Source organism: Lathamus discolor, chromosome 14, assembly GCF_037157495.1.
Source record: "Lathamus discolor isolate bLatDis1 chromosome 14, bLatDis1.hap1, whole genome shotgun sequence".
NCBI classification, from domain to species: domain Eukaryota; kingdom Metazoa; phylum Chordata; class Aves; order Psittaciformes; family Psittacidae; genus Lathamus; species Lathamus discolor.
In genome coordinates, this window is record NC_088897.1 from 5,049,801 (window position 1) to 5,063,022 (window position 13,222).

The following is a 13,222-nucleotide window of genomic DNA, read 5'->3' on the forward strand; positions in this document are numbered from 1 at the left end:
AAAAAGAAATGTTTAAAAGAATCAAACAAAAACTATCCCTCACTCCGAATGAGTCTTCACTAGCTGGCGTGCCTGGATTCAATCTATAGCTCCTCAGAAATCACAAACCACTGGAAGATTAACTCAAAATCATGGGATGGGAATGCATGTGGAATTCTCATTGTGCTTACAGGAGGGTAAATGACATTTTTCTAATCGCTGAAGCTGGATTGATGTTTCAGTGGCTGAAGTTTCTGCCCAGCCACCTCCTGTTTGCATGTGAAGGGAGAGATTGCTCCATTTCCATCAGCCTATGCACCAGACAGTGTGTCCTCACAGCAGAGGTAGGTGGATCTTCCTCAATGCTAATGCTGCCCATGCTTTTCTGAAGTGAATGCATCCTCCCTGCTCTCTTCCCTGAACAAAAAAATATTACTGACAAGGTTACAGCTCCCCAAGGACACAGACAATTGCTTTCTTATTTCACACCCCTTGGATACATGCATTTAACACCAGATGTCCGTGGAATATTTCATTCTATAGAGGGCTACCAACTTCCCTCATCGTTTTTCAATTAACAAGTGATTATCTTTAGCATTGGCCACGGGGTGTTGTGAAAACGGTGAACAGTCTCAGAAGGGAAGCTGTGCCATAGTGTCACACATCATGCAAGCACATTGACAAGCACTTGAAAAATAATCAGTATTCAGAGCAGTTTCTGTGTCCTTTCCCCAACATAAACCAAGACAACCTCAGATTTGGACAAACAACAAAATGCTGCCCAAGCTATGACACTGCTTTGCTACAACATCTGATGTATCACTCCCCCACATCACTTAGCCTTGCCTATACTAGTCCAGCTGGTTTATTTTGTGATTTGGAGTCTAAATGCATAGGCGAAAGAACCGCAGGATTTTAGGTTCACTGGTGCACAAGGGGATTTGCTCTAGTAATACCATTCATCATTACAGAAGCTGGATGTGTGAACGATGATCCCCTAATATCCTCTGGGGAGGGCTCAGAGTCTCAAATTCAACAGAGCATTCAGGGGCTTGCATCTGTGGATCTTAGAAATATGATTAAGTGCCTTAACTAGAGGAAACTGCTTTTTTCTTTCTTCTCTCCTAATGAACAGCTCAGAATTCAGGCTGTAGGAAGGAAAATAAGGGCCTCAAACCAGTTACTAATGCATGAAAAGAGTCTGGAAATCTCATCTTGAGTTTCATCAAGCTACTTGCAATCTATATGGCTAACAACAGATTTTACATCCTCTTGTATCTTAACCTGAGATGCTAAGAGGAAGAGGTCGTGCTTACCTTGCACAACTGAGGTTCCCCTGGCCCGGATCAAACCACACAAAAGGCCAGCAAATATGTCAAGATGGAACCAAGGCTGGATTTACCTCCTTGCCCATCAGCTCAGCAGACAAGTTTCCCATTCTGAGTGTATAAATACAAAGTTTTACATTAAGTGAGTTACCAGTGTCATGACTGGTAACTCTTCCATCCTAACTTCCCATTATTTCCCCATGCTTTCACAGGACAAACTGCGAGTTCTGCTACCCAGCAGTGGTAACTGTGTGGGGTTTTTTTCCCTTTTCTTTCCCCTTCTCCCTTCATTCTCTTCCTATAATGAGTTTTAGTTATAAAATCATATTGGTTATGACTGTATCCAAAATGTCCATTTATGTCCCTGCAAAGATGAAAAGCCATAAACTGGCAGTGCCTACAACACTGTTCTCCTTTTTATATCACAGCTTTGCCTTGTGAGACATTCAACACCAACAACCTACAGTGCAAAATTCATGGCAAGAAGCACTCTGCTAAAAACAACTTGAAAACTCAAGCAGAAAACCTGCTTGCAAATTCTTTTAGCTGGTGTTGAAGGAGAAACCTCGATAAGCACCACTGAGTCTAGAAGAGAGGCAACCAAAAGCTCAGCTTCCCAAAGCAGTTATCAGTTACGCCACTCAGACTTAGTTCTGAGTAAAACATCCAGATCAAAGCAGCAAGTTGCTTGAATTTCTCTCTCTCATGGCTTACACTCAGTAGTACTTAATGCAATATGATGTTTTCACCATTGTATTCTAAAGAAAGTCAAGCAACACTGAAATCCTGTTCTCACGGCAAAGTTACTCAGCTGTATTACATATCCTGTGTATGTCATCATACAGATTTAACATATGGGTCATTCTAACTGTGTGAATTGGGACTAACTTCCTCAAAGCCAGCAGAATTGCGCTGCCATATAGTCGAGGTGAGATGAGAAATGGGGCTGCTGCCTTCATGCCTCACCTACCTGACTGGAACATTGGACTATGTAATGAAGGAGGCTCTTTTTAAGAGGGGAAGAGGTGAGAAGGAAAAGCAATGTAATAGCACACAGAAGAGTTTGCATTTCTTGAGTCTGAACTCACTGCCTACTTGCTTGAGCCATGGAAGCTACTTCAGAAACATTGTGGCATGCTGGTGTTGGAGAGTGTTTCACACTTTGTCCTTGTGAAAGTGAAAAGGAGTTGGAGCAATGGTGTGGCATTTTCCAGCCCCACCAGAAACTGCCATCAATGCCATATTCCTATGCTTTATCCCTTTTGCTAGCTTAGAGTCTACAGCACGTAGCATAATTCCTGTTACAGGAAGAAGAAGTTAATGCTCAATCTGGAGAAGTCAGGGAAGTATCAAGAGATTTCCAAAAGCTGACGGCTGCTCTGGAGGAAAATTCAGCTGCTCCTTTCCGTGCAGTGACCTGTTGAAGCTGGAATAGCAAATTTGCAAACCAGCCTGTAGCCATGCCTGGAACAATGGAGCATAAATCAATTGACTTCTTATCTCAGAAAAGCTTATGAGTGTCTCGCTCTGTGCAAGCTTCTCAGGAAACGGGGGAGCAGAAGGAAACCTTCCAAACGTTCTGCACTAAAATCATGTCTACTTTTTGCAGTAAGAGGGAAAAAATGAGTAAGAGAATAGCAACTTTTGTCAGACAGAACAAGCAATGCTGTCTACAGGGAAGCAGGAAAAGTTCTCTAGATGCTGGCATGCACCCTTCATTGAAGATTGCAGGAATTCAGCCACTTACCTGTACAGCTATGATTGGCAAAGACTTTCTGTTTGAGCACAGCCAGTGATTCCCCTCATGGGAAAAATCCACTGAAGAGTGACTGGTTCTGTTAATAACAGCACATAGCCTGCACTTACGGTCTCAAAATGATGCTTGCCCAAAGTAATGCCAGTTCTAACCCCAAACACTAGTATCTTCGCCAGCCAAGAGACAGGCTGGCAGGGAGAGGACAGGGAGCTGACTTCAGCTCCATTGCCGAGCTGGACTTTCTCTGAAAGGATGCAATTTTCAAACAAGTGTTAATGCCTGGAACATCTTTCAAATGCTTTTACATTTTATGTGGACACTGACCGGTGGCTGTAGCTTCAAGACTTCCTGCAAAGGTTGTGGAAAAGGAACTTTAAGAGGCTTGCAGCAACATTAGGCAGCTACACTTGTAGGCAAAGATCTCAATCAAACACCAGAATGAAAACTTTAAGGGCTACTGAAAGTTGCTTACATACGACTACTGGAAAGGTATCTTCTTGCAGACCAGTGCAAAGCCAAAGTGAAGCCTGCTGCTTTTAGCTGGGGCTAAACCATACCACAGGAAAACAGTGCAGGATGTATAGACAAAAAAGCAGTTATGACATGAAACAAATGTCTCCTGAATTCAGTCATTTCCCACTGGGAGTAAAAGTTAATCACATAACCTAAAGACCAGGCAACTGCATTTAAAAGTAATGACGCAAACCATTCTTGAAAGAGAAAAACTAGATCTTTGCCTGTCCTTAGATTTTGACATTAAGACCATCATTTGTTTGACCTCTGTGCCACTTAAGAGAGGAAAAAATAATCCTCACTATCATAAACCAGTACTGCTACAGACACTTGTAATGCGTTTATCTTATGGTTTTGTAAAGTATTTCTTCCAAGAACTCTACTAAATATCTAGTTCCTTCTTAACTAACCAGAGGGCCTTAGGGAAAAGAAAGACCAACACTTGAAATCCAAAATTCTTAATTTTGGACCAAGTTTTCACACCAAAACTGCTAAGTCAGGGGAAAGAACAAAAAAAAGCAATGCAGTAACTTTTAAATTTAGACTAAATGTCAGCTCTTTCCCTTAAAAACGTCAAAGGCAAATGTTCAAACATCCTCCCTAACAATAATTTTATTAATACTGTCAGCAATTCTTCGTATCTCAATCTAAGACAGTGAGTCAGGCAGCAAATCAATCCAATTGCCAAACCTCCAGAGGGAAAGAAACAACAGAGGAAGCAGGCCAAAGAGATTGCTGATAATGGATATTTAGTCTTTATGTGGGACAAATACTTTGCTACTTCCTCACACTCCTTTGCTCTGTTACACTGGGGGCACTCAGTTAAGTCGTGGTTTAAATGCCTAAATATAGCCATTTAGATTACACTGCTTAAGATTTTTATGTGGGAAGAATTCCTGCCTTCTACTCCCTGAGTGGATTGCCAGCTGACTCACAGGATGTCTCACCAAGGTTGGGGTCTGGGACTTTCCTGGGAACAAGCAATAGTGTATGTGAGTAAACCTGAGGGCTAGGTCAGGTAACGCTGTGCTTCTTGAGCTCCTTTCCTCCTGCAGGCATTGACCATGAGCACACCCCTGTGACCACACCTGCAGGTCCCCATTATACCAGAAAGCTATCCCCGCACTTCAAGACTCAACAATTTCCTGACAGCGACACTGAGGATCATTATGGCTGAGACCACAGGAGTCACTTGAACAAGCTACAGAAACAATTTGGCCAGGAAATCTGAGTTTATCCCTTTGCTCTTGTTGGTAGAAAAGAAACCAGATGATGGGATTTACATCCTGGACAAAGAGAACATGTCCAGCATGCTGGGGCCCTTAGAGCCACTCCTGACAGTTTTGATTTTACCAGCCTGGCAGGATGTGATGGCACATACTGACATCCTATTCTCCCTAGAGAGACATGTTTCTACTGAAGCACTGCTATCTGCAAGACATCAGTCGCTGCCTCCATTGCAAGTGTAGGATTTACATGCCCTAATTTAGGCACCTGGAAACTAGAGACTGAAGTCCAAGCTAGTCCCCCTGGCTTTTCTTCTCACTCAAAGAGCAGGGGACCCATGTTGCTCTGACAGACCTCCAAGCTTGCTGAGTCTGGAGGAAACCCTATTTCTGCGCTGTGTGAGGAGCACAGCACACTCCAGCTTTCACATGTCCACCCAAAGGGCTCAGAGTCATACATGATATATGTTAACCTTCGCTTTTTAAGTCCTTTGCTACCAACTTTTTATGCGTGCCTCTAGCATATAAAAGATTTTCAGCTCTTGAACTGAATAAGGCAGCTGGGATTTCCAATGCAGCACCAATGAAAAATGCAATGCAGAAGAGATTGAGACCTGCTGGACACCCAATGGCGAATAAACACAAGTTGCATTTTCTTGCCAGCATTGTTTTTTCTGCTTGGTTATGTTTAGTTAAGGGACTAAGGAGAAGCTTCTCCACATGCCTGCACGTGAAGGTTTTATTTCCCTTTTATGTGGGAATGGTGTTCATGCTTGATTTGCACTGACCCTTCGTCCCACACAATGCCAGATCTCTATCGCCTTGGCTACAGGCCACATGTTGTGGTTTGAAACATGGTCCCTCAGGTAATTATGCGAGGAACATTTACATGGAAATTGATGGTACAAACTCACAGCTGTCAGCCTGGGCTCCAGTTGTGGCTGAGCCAGAAAGGGATTCAAAGAGAAAAGTCAGCTTCTAAATATAAATTGAGGGATGGGGTGGGTTTTTTCCTTCCTCCTTATGGATTTTCAAGAGGCAGAAGTGAGGGAAAGGTGAAAAGTGGTTCTTCTTGATGGGAGAAACCTTAGATCCCTGAACATGTCCAAAAATGTCGATTAAATGACTTTGTGCCTTCAGCTGCTATCATACAGAACTAGGCACTGTTTCAACGGGAAATTGCACAGAGACCAAAGCATACGCTCATTGGCATGACAGATCAAGTCATCTGTTAAAAGTATTTGGATTTCTTTGAGAAAGCTACACCAGATATTGTGTAAAAGTGCTGCAGTAAAAAGAATTCAGTAAACCCAAGCACAAAGTGCAAAATTAATAGGTAGGATATCCGATGATTCACTATGTTGTTTCTTAGCTGGGCCTCCAGTGTATGCAACCCTGGGGCTTTCTCTTGCCATACTTGGGTTGGCTTCAATTAATGTCCATAAGATTCTTTTTCCATTTTTCCCAGTTTCTTCCATACTTTGTTTGTGCGGGGTGTAAAATCCACATTGGTACAGATTTACCCACCTGGGAGACTGTTTCTGGGGTTGAGCAAGGTAGTGCTAGATGTGCTAGAAATGAAAATATGTCCTTATTTTCAAAGAAGTTTTATGATGTGCCACTCACAAACACACCATCCAAAGGACAAAACCTTGTCAATTATTCACTTATCAAGGCGATTTAGAGGTTTCTGATTACCTGAGCTACAGTAATCTTGAGAACACTGAGAGAGTCTTCTGGTGAGCTATGGGTGAACATGCTCAAGAGATTCTGAAGGGCAATGTAAGACCAGAAGTCTAGGCAGAGAGGAAATGCGATGCTTATCTTTAAACAGGGAAAACAGAAGCCAACCATTTTTATACCAGTACCCAGAAATATGCAGCTGTAAATAATCAGACTATTTATAAGCATCTGGAAGATACCAATCAAACCACTTAACAGCCAACATACATCTGTCAAGAACAAATCACGTCAAACTAATCTAATTTCCTTCTATGCTGAAATACCAGGCCCCTTGAGGACAGAGTCAAACAGTAGTTTGCACATATCTTAATTCTGGTATGGCTTTAGTCCTAGGGTTTTTTTGTGGTGTTTCCATAAGGTAACTAAGGATGTAGGGTCTGTTACAGAGAAGGCTGGCAAACAGAATCACATGGCAGCTACCAAAGTTCCCCTGTCTCAAAGGGCATACTTGAATGAGGCTCCATAGGGCTCCCCCTCGATTCAGGTTCTGCTCTGAGTTTTAGGAACACTGCAAATAAAGAAAAACAGCTCTAACACAAACTAGGGAAGTTATACAAAGAGAATAATAATGCAGTAATGAGAAAATATTAACGTTTGTATTGAACGAACCATACAGCAAGAATCCATAGTATAATTTGGGTCAAAAAAGATTTTCAAATCAGAGGAGTTGCCTGAATAAAGAGAATGATTTTCAAACGAGCAAGAATGACAAGTTTGACCAATTACATCTTCATAGGATGAGCACTGGTTCTGAAGAAAAGATCCTCATATTATAGAGGGTAACAAGTTAAACTTTAGACATCAATACCACACTATCAGTACCAAGGTTAGCCCCACACAGGGCTGGATGATGGGCACACAGACCACAGCAATAAGGGTTCTGCTGCCCTCGCTCCAGATAAAGCCTCAGCTATACACTGTTACAGATATTTCACTCCGTGTAAACTCAATTCCCTTTTGTTTTGTGTGAACTAGAAAATAACTCAATTTGGAGCATGTCTGGAGCGACACCACTGCAGCAAGAGCAAGCATAGCAAAGGCAAGGTGTCTGATCACAGGCCATGGACCCCAGCGGTGTGGTGTAGTTTACTCTGACCCTACTCATATATTTATCCCTTAGACCTTCATCAACCCTACTCTTAACTGTTGCCTACATGAACCCCTTAGACTAGGAATGCAGCAGTGGCTCTGGAGTAGAACAAGGAGTGCTAGATGCCGCAGGCTGATGTTACCCCTTACTCACTGCTGCAGGCTGGAAAAGCACAGGCAGGCATCTCATCAGTCTGCACATCCCAAAGGAAGCCCCATCAATGCAGAGCTTCCTGACAGGTCCTGGCCTCTCTCTGGAATGTGTTTAATTTAAAAGAGAAAAAGAGGGAAAGAGGTGGGAGCAGGGGGAGCAGAAATGTAGAAAGATTCCAGGCCCAAGATTTATGTAGAGCCAGGTCAGTGGGAAGAGGTGAATTAATAACTAAGGGTTATAGGGTTTTGTGTGCAGATGATGATAACTGGGCTTCACTTGGAAATTCACAAGATATAACTGGTAACGGGGGTTGAATGTGAAGCAACCAAGCCCATCTGTGTGGCTGGATCCAAAACTCATGCTCATTGATAACCAGTGCATGTGCATTCCTTTTCCCTGTTTCTTTATCCAGACAGAGATGAGTTTGAGGTTGGTTGGGGTTGGGGGGATGTGTGTGTGCAATTTGCTTCTTCCAGTATTCTCCAACGGCAGATCTGGGAAGAAGCAAAGACTACCCCTAATTCTAACCAGTTGTTCAAGGGATCAAAACTGAAGCAATAACAAGATCTTAACATAACGAAATGCACTAATAGCAATAAACATAAGCAATTCCTATCAACTTTATATCCACATCCCCAATTCTTCACCTCAAACAGGAATGAGAGCAGCCACATTGTGGCCATAGAGCCTCTGAGCCAGGCTGAAGCCTACACTGCAGCTCAGGGGTGAACTCTCAGACCTCTATAAACTGCTCATGAGGAATGCAAGCAATTTACAGTCACTGATTGACTAAAAACCAATCAATTGATCCAATTTCTGCCACAGAGAGTGACATAAAGATACAAATGAGAAGGTGCAGGAAAACCTCATTTTTAGAAAACGGAAGGCTTGGATAAATCAGCCCTTTCAGTTTCTGCTCCTTGTGAACAGAGCAGACAGGGCAACAGCTTCACATTTCAGAGCATGAATACTTATAGCCTTTTTTTAGGGGGAAGTAATTAAAAACCCCACTGAAACATAGGAACACACTCAATCATTCTGAAACCATTTCACCGAGCATCACCCACCCTGACGAATGTTCCATCTACCAAGGCAGACCTGACACCAAGAAAGCATTTCTTTTTCTCCTCCTCTTTCTTTTCTTCTTTCTGGAGATAAGCATTACAGCCCTGAGCCAGCCAGGGTAAGGAGAGACGTTCAGACTCTTTAATCAGTGAAACATCAGACTTCTCTATTAAACTTTGTTATGGAGGAGTCTCGTGTTTGAAAGTGATGAAGGCTGCGTATTCCCACTCTCGGGTGGCCTGTGCCTTTCATTACAGAGCCCCAGTGCTCTTTGACGCCAAGCTAAAAGCTCACATTACTTGAAGATGACCTCAACTGAAGTATCATCTGCTGGGTTAGTTAGCAGCTGTCAGGCACCCTGCTCACAAAGCTGACATTTAGTATTCCACTGCAGTCTTTATTAATAATATCCTAGGAAAAGCACAATAGCATCCTGTATCTCAGTCAGACACTGGGAAACTCACACCAAGAGACGGTCCAGCACAAATACTGGGTATGATAAAGACAACGGAGATCTGCCTATGCTTTTTTCTTTTCTTTATGATAAAGAGAAACTCAATTACAAAGATTTAAAAGAAAGGCAGCATGGTTTTATGGCTTTTGGAAGCCAGAAAGGAATCCGATTAAGAAGAAATTGCTTAATTTATTATGTATGTTTCAATGAATCTTGCAGCCCTAGCATCTGAACAACCCATAAATATTATCCTCCCAATTCCCTGTGAAACAGGAACATGTAATCCCCATTTTACATCGAGGGAAACGAAATGCCGTGACTGAGATCACAAAGTCTGTGGCAGAGAACTGCTACAGTGTGTAGTAAAGCTGTGCAACAGCTTGCCACGGATGTTATCCTGTAATGCCACGCCAGGGATGTTGCACTTGACCAAATTCTTCACAGATTCAAAAGGGCTGGATCAAGTCACAGAAAAATCTGTTGAGGGCTATGAGATGGAAAGAAACCAGCTCCTGGCTAAGGACATGCCTGAGACATGCATCCTTGCTGGATGCAGGCTAGCAGAGCAGTCAGAAGTATTACTACACACTTGCCTTTTTACTCACCCTTTTCATAGGTATCCTGGCCACTGTCAGAGACAAGAACCAGGGCTAGATGGATATTTGATCTGATCCAATGTGACCAGTATGATCCCTGTGTCTTCATTCTCCACCTGCTATCCTCAGCTTCCAAGATAAGGATAACTGATGAGGAATTTTTCCTTATCACACACTTACAAAGAACAGAAACTCTTGACATGGTTCTTGTTTAACCCACCTCGGATTCTCTCACAGAAATCAGAGCATGGAAGTTGCCAGGAAGAAAAGGGAAGAGAGAGATATGATGAGTCTTGACTCAACAAAAAGCAACCACTGAACCTCACCACCAACCTCTTGGACCGTCATAGGAGGGTTGCTAAAGCATGCAACTTTTGAGGAGACAGCTGCTACGGATTTTGCAGCAAGCAAATCCCATTTTAATTCTATCATGGTTTTCCTGCTCTTTGGGATAAAGAAGACAGACAGAGGGATCAAGGAAAGAGTACCTGGAAAATGTCTGCTCTAGCAGGAGTAAGCCCCTGCTGCCTTCTCTAGCCCGTAATGCTGGAGGCTGAGTGCCAAGTGGCATCGTGTCAAATCCTCATTGTAGGCACCTGGTGGAAGCTCCACAAGCAGCTGCTCCAGGAGGATGGGCTTGAAGACCATAAGGGATTGGGACTGCGGCCAAGTCTTAACATTGCAATACTTTCTTTGATCTGTTTAGACAGTGCTTTCTGGAGAGCAGAAGATGCCTGGAACAGACTCGTCTTTCCCTATGCACAAAGTGACCAAATCCCAGAATTTATATGGTCGTTCTGCAGTGATTCAGACTGAGGGGGAGACACCAGGATTTAGCATCCATCAAAAAAAAAAAAACCCTTGCTTTAAGGCTGAGGGATGGACCTGCTCAGGAAGGAGAACACCACAGAAACAAGTTACTGAGAAGCAGAGGCTGCAATCAGTGAGTAAGAATAATATCTCATGAGCAAAGAAAGAGCAACTACAGGGAGAAGGGTCAGACCAACACCTCTCTGACCAGTGTAGGCAAGACGCAGCTAGCTGAAATCTTTTAGCTGCTGCAGCAAGTCAGCCTCAGGCACAGTAATGCTGAATAGTGCTGAGAGTAAGAACATTGCAGTTCAGCTGAATAAAACAGGGTTTGTGAGGGCCAAAAGCACACACCAACAAACACACATGTTGCAACAACTCCTAACACAGCAGGGGTACACCATCGACTGCAGGATCAGAATGGACAAACGTATGTAGGTTTACCTAATGGATAAAATATGCATTTAAAGAAGACACCACTAACAACCTCTGATTCTAGTGTCTGAGCTGCAATACAGCACTCTTGTGGAGCCTTGCTGCTTCTCAGATTGCCCCAGAAAAGGAAACTGAGGCAGCAACAGTGGTACCACAGCATTCCTTGGCTTGTCTCTCTGGGACTTTGCTGACTGAAGCTGCAATCACAATTATTTTGGATACTGGTGGCACTCTCGACCTAAACCACGCCACAATGGGAAGTGGAACAGAGGGATGTGAAGGTTGCTCATGGCTGTGCAGGGTTGAACACCCGGTGCTTCACCTTCCCATGCCTGTTCCCCTGCTAGACCCATCTCACCAGCAGCAGCAGCATCCTGTTCAGCTTAGTTTCAGCCATTAGTGACATGCTGATTTATAAGCCTCACTGCACAGCATCTCAGAAGCCTCTGTGGAGTGCAGCAGCAAATCCTCTGTACAAAATCAACACTGCAAATACATGCTCAGCTCTTTCCGTGCCCTTACTAGAATTACACATGTGCCACAGCAGCAACACTCCCCAAACCAGGCACAGAGGCTGGCAAACATATACATGTGACCTGGCTAAAAAGGGTCTCTCTCAGTTTGAAAATCATGTGGGCAAGTGCAGATGAAGGGGGCTACAAGAAGATTCCCTGAGCAATCACTGAAGTTATCAGTAGGAACAGCAAAGCCAACTTGTGCACGGCTCAGCTGCTTCAGACAACAAGGCTTTCAAAGACATCAGTAGCTTTAACAACTTCTGGATGACCCCATGAGGTATTTGGTCTGGCACATCCAGACCCTTTCCTAAACTGGTAAGAGAAAGAAATGCAGCCCAACAAGGAAGGCTTGGGAGTTCATTTGAGGGAAAACACATCACAGCTTGCTGCAGGTAAGGGATTATCAGTCTTCCAGGGAGGCCTTGTAGGGTTTCCAGAAACTTGTACTGTAGCAGCAAAAACCTGATCCAGTTTCAGTAGGAAAGGCCGCAGCTAGAGGGGAGATTGATCCTGCACGTGTTTAGTCTTCAAAGGCTCAGCAGTTTCAGCCACTTGGCCAGGCTTTTCCTGCTCATGTTGTTTATCTTAAATGATTGTTTGGAGATGCATCCAAAACAAAAAAAATCAGGAACAGAGAGAGGGGGTCCAGGGCAGACAGTCACAGAAAGGCTTCTTGTTCCTCTTGAGCAAGCTGCAAATTTAATCCTCCAGTATTTCATTAGGAAAGAACTCATTTTTGACAGGACTCTGGATTAGGGGTTTGGCTTCTGGGGACTGAAAGGTTCAGATTAGCCAGGGACTCCTCACCTCCAGGAAGAAATGCCAATTTTTTTCTTGCTTTCTCTTTAATGGCGTTTTGTTGTTTGGTTTTTTCCTTTCCTTACGCTCTCTCACCCTCAGTCAGTGGTTTCCAGAGCAGCAGCACTCAAAGCATGTAGTGCCCTTGATAAATGACAGTGCTGGCAAGCAGCTCCAGCAGACAGGGCTTGGAAGAGGAAATCCAATCCAACACTGTCTCCAACTATTGAATAAATGAGGCAGCCTGGGAAACAAGCGCTGTGGATGGGCCGAGTTCATAAAGCATGGGGTTTTTGTCCCTTAGTGCCCAGGAGTCAAAACTCTTATGGGTGTTTTGAAGCTCCAAGCTGGTTCCTGAAGTGTTCCTGGGCTTGCCCATAGTACATGGCAGGTACTGCCAGCCTCCATGTGGGACTGCTGACATCAAAATATTCACTATGCTCCCAACAGCATTGAAAGGTCATTAGTGAGACATCAGCTCATTTCTTTCACTGAGATATTAATAACTGTATTTCTTTGGAAAGGGCCAGATTCAGATATTTGTACAGGAAACACTTTTTCTTCTATGAAAATGATCATGAAAATATATCCTGCTTTTTAACTGGCACTGCCAGACACAGATTTGGATTCTGGGGGTTTGTAATGTGATGAATTAAATGAAGGAACAGGGATTCCCATACCACATTCACTGTTATGATGTTTGACAACCTCTCAAATACTAGTTAATATCTAAGTCACAGGCAACATCCTGAGGTCAT

At 43.4% G+C, this 13,222-nt stretch overlaps 1 protein-coding gene across 1 annotated transcript in view; it reads right to left on the bottom strand.

The window, feature by feature from the left end:
* COL26A1 (collagen type XXVI alpha 1 chain) overlaps positions 1-13,222 on the bottom strand; it is a 170,046-nt gene that overhangs the window by 63,996 nt on the left and 92,828 nt on the right. The window lies entirely within an intron of this gene.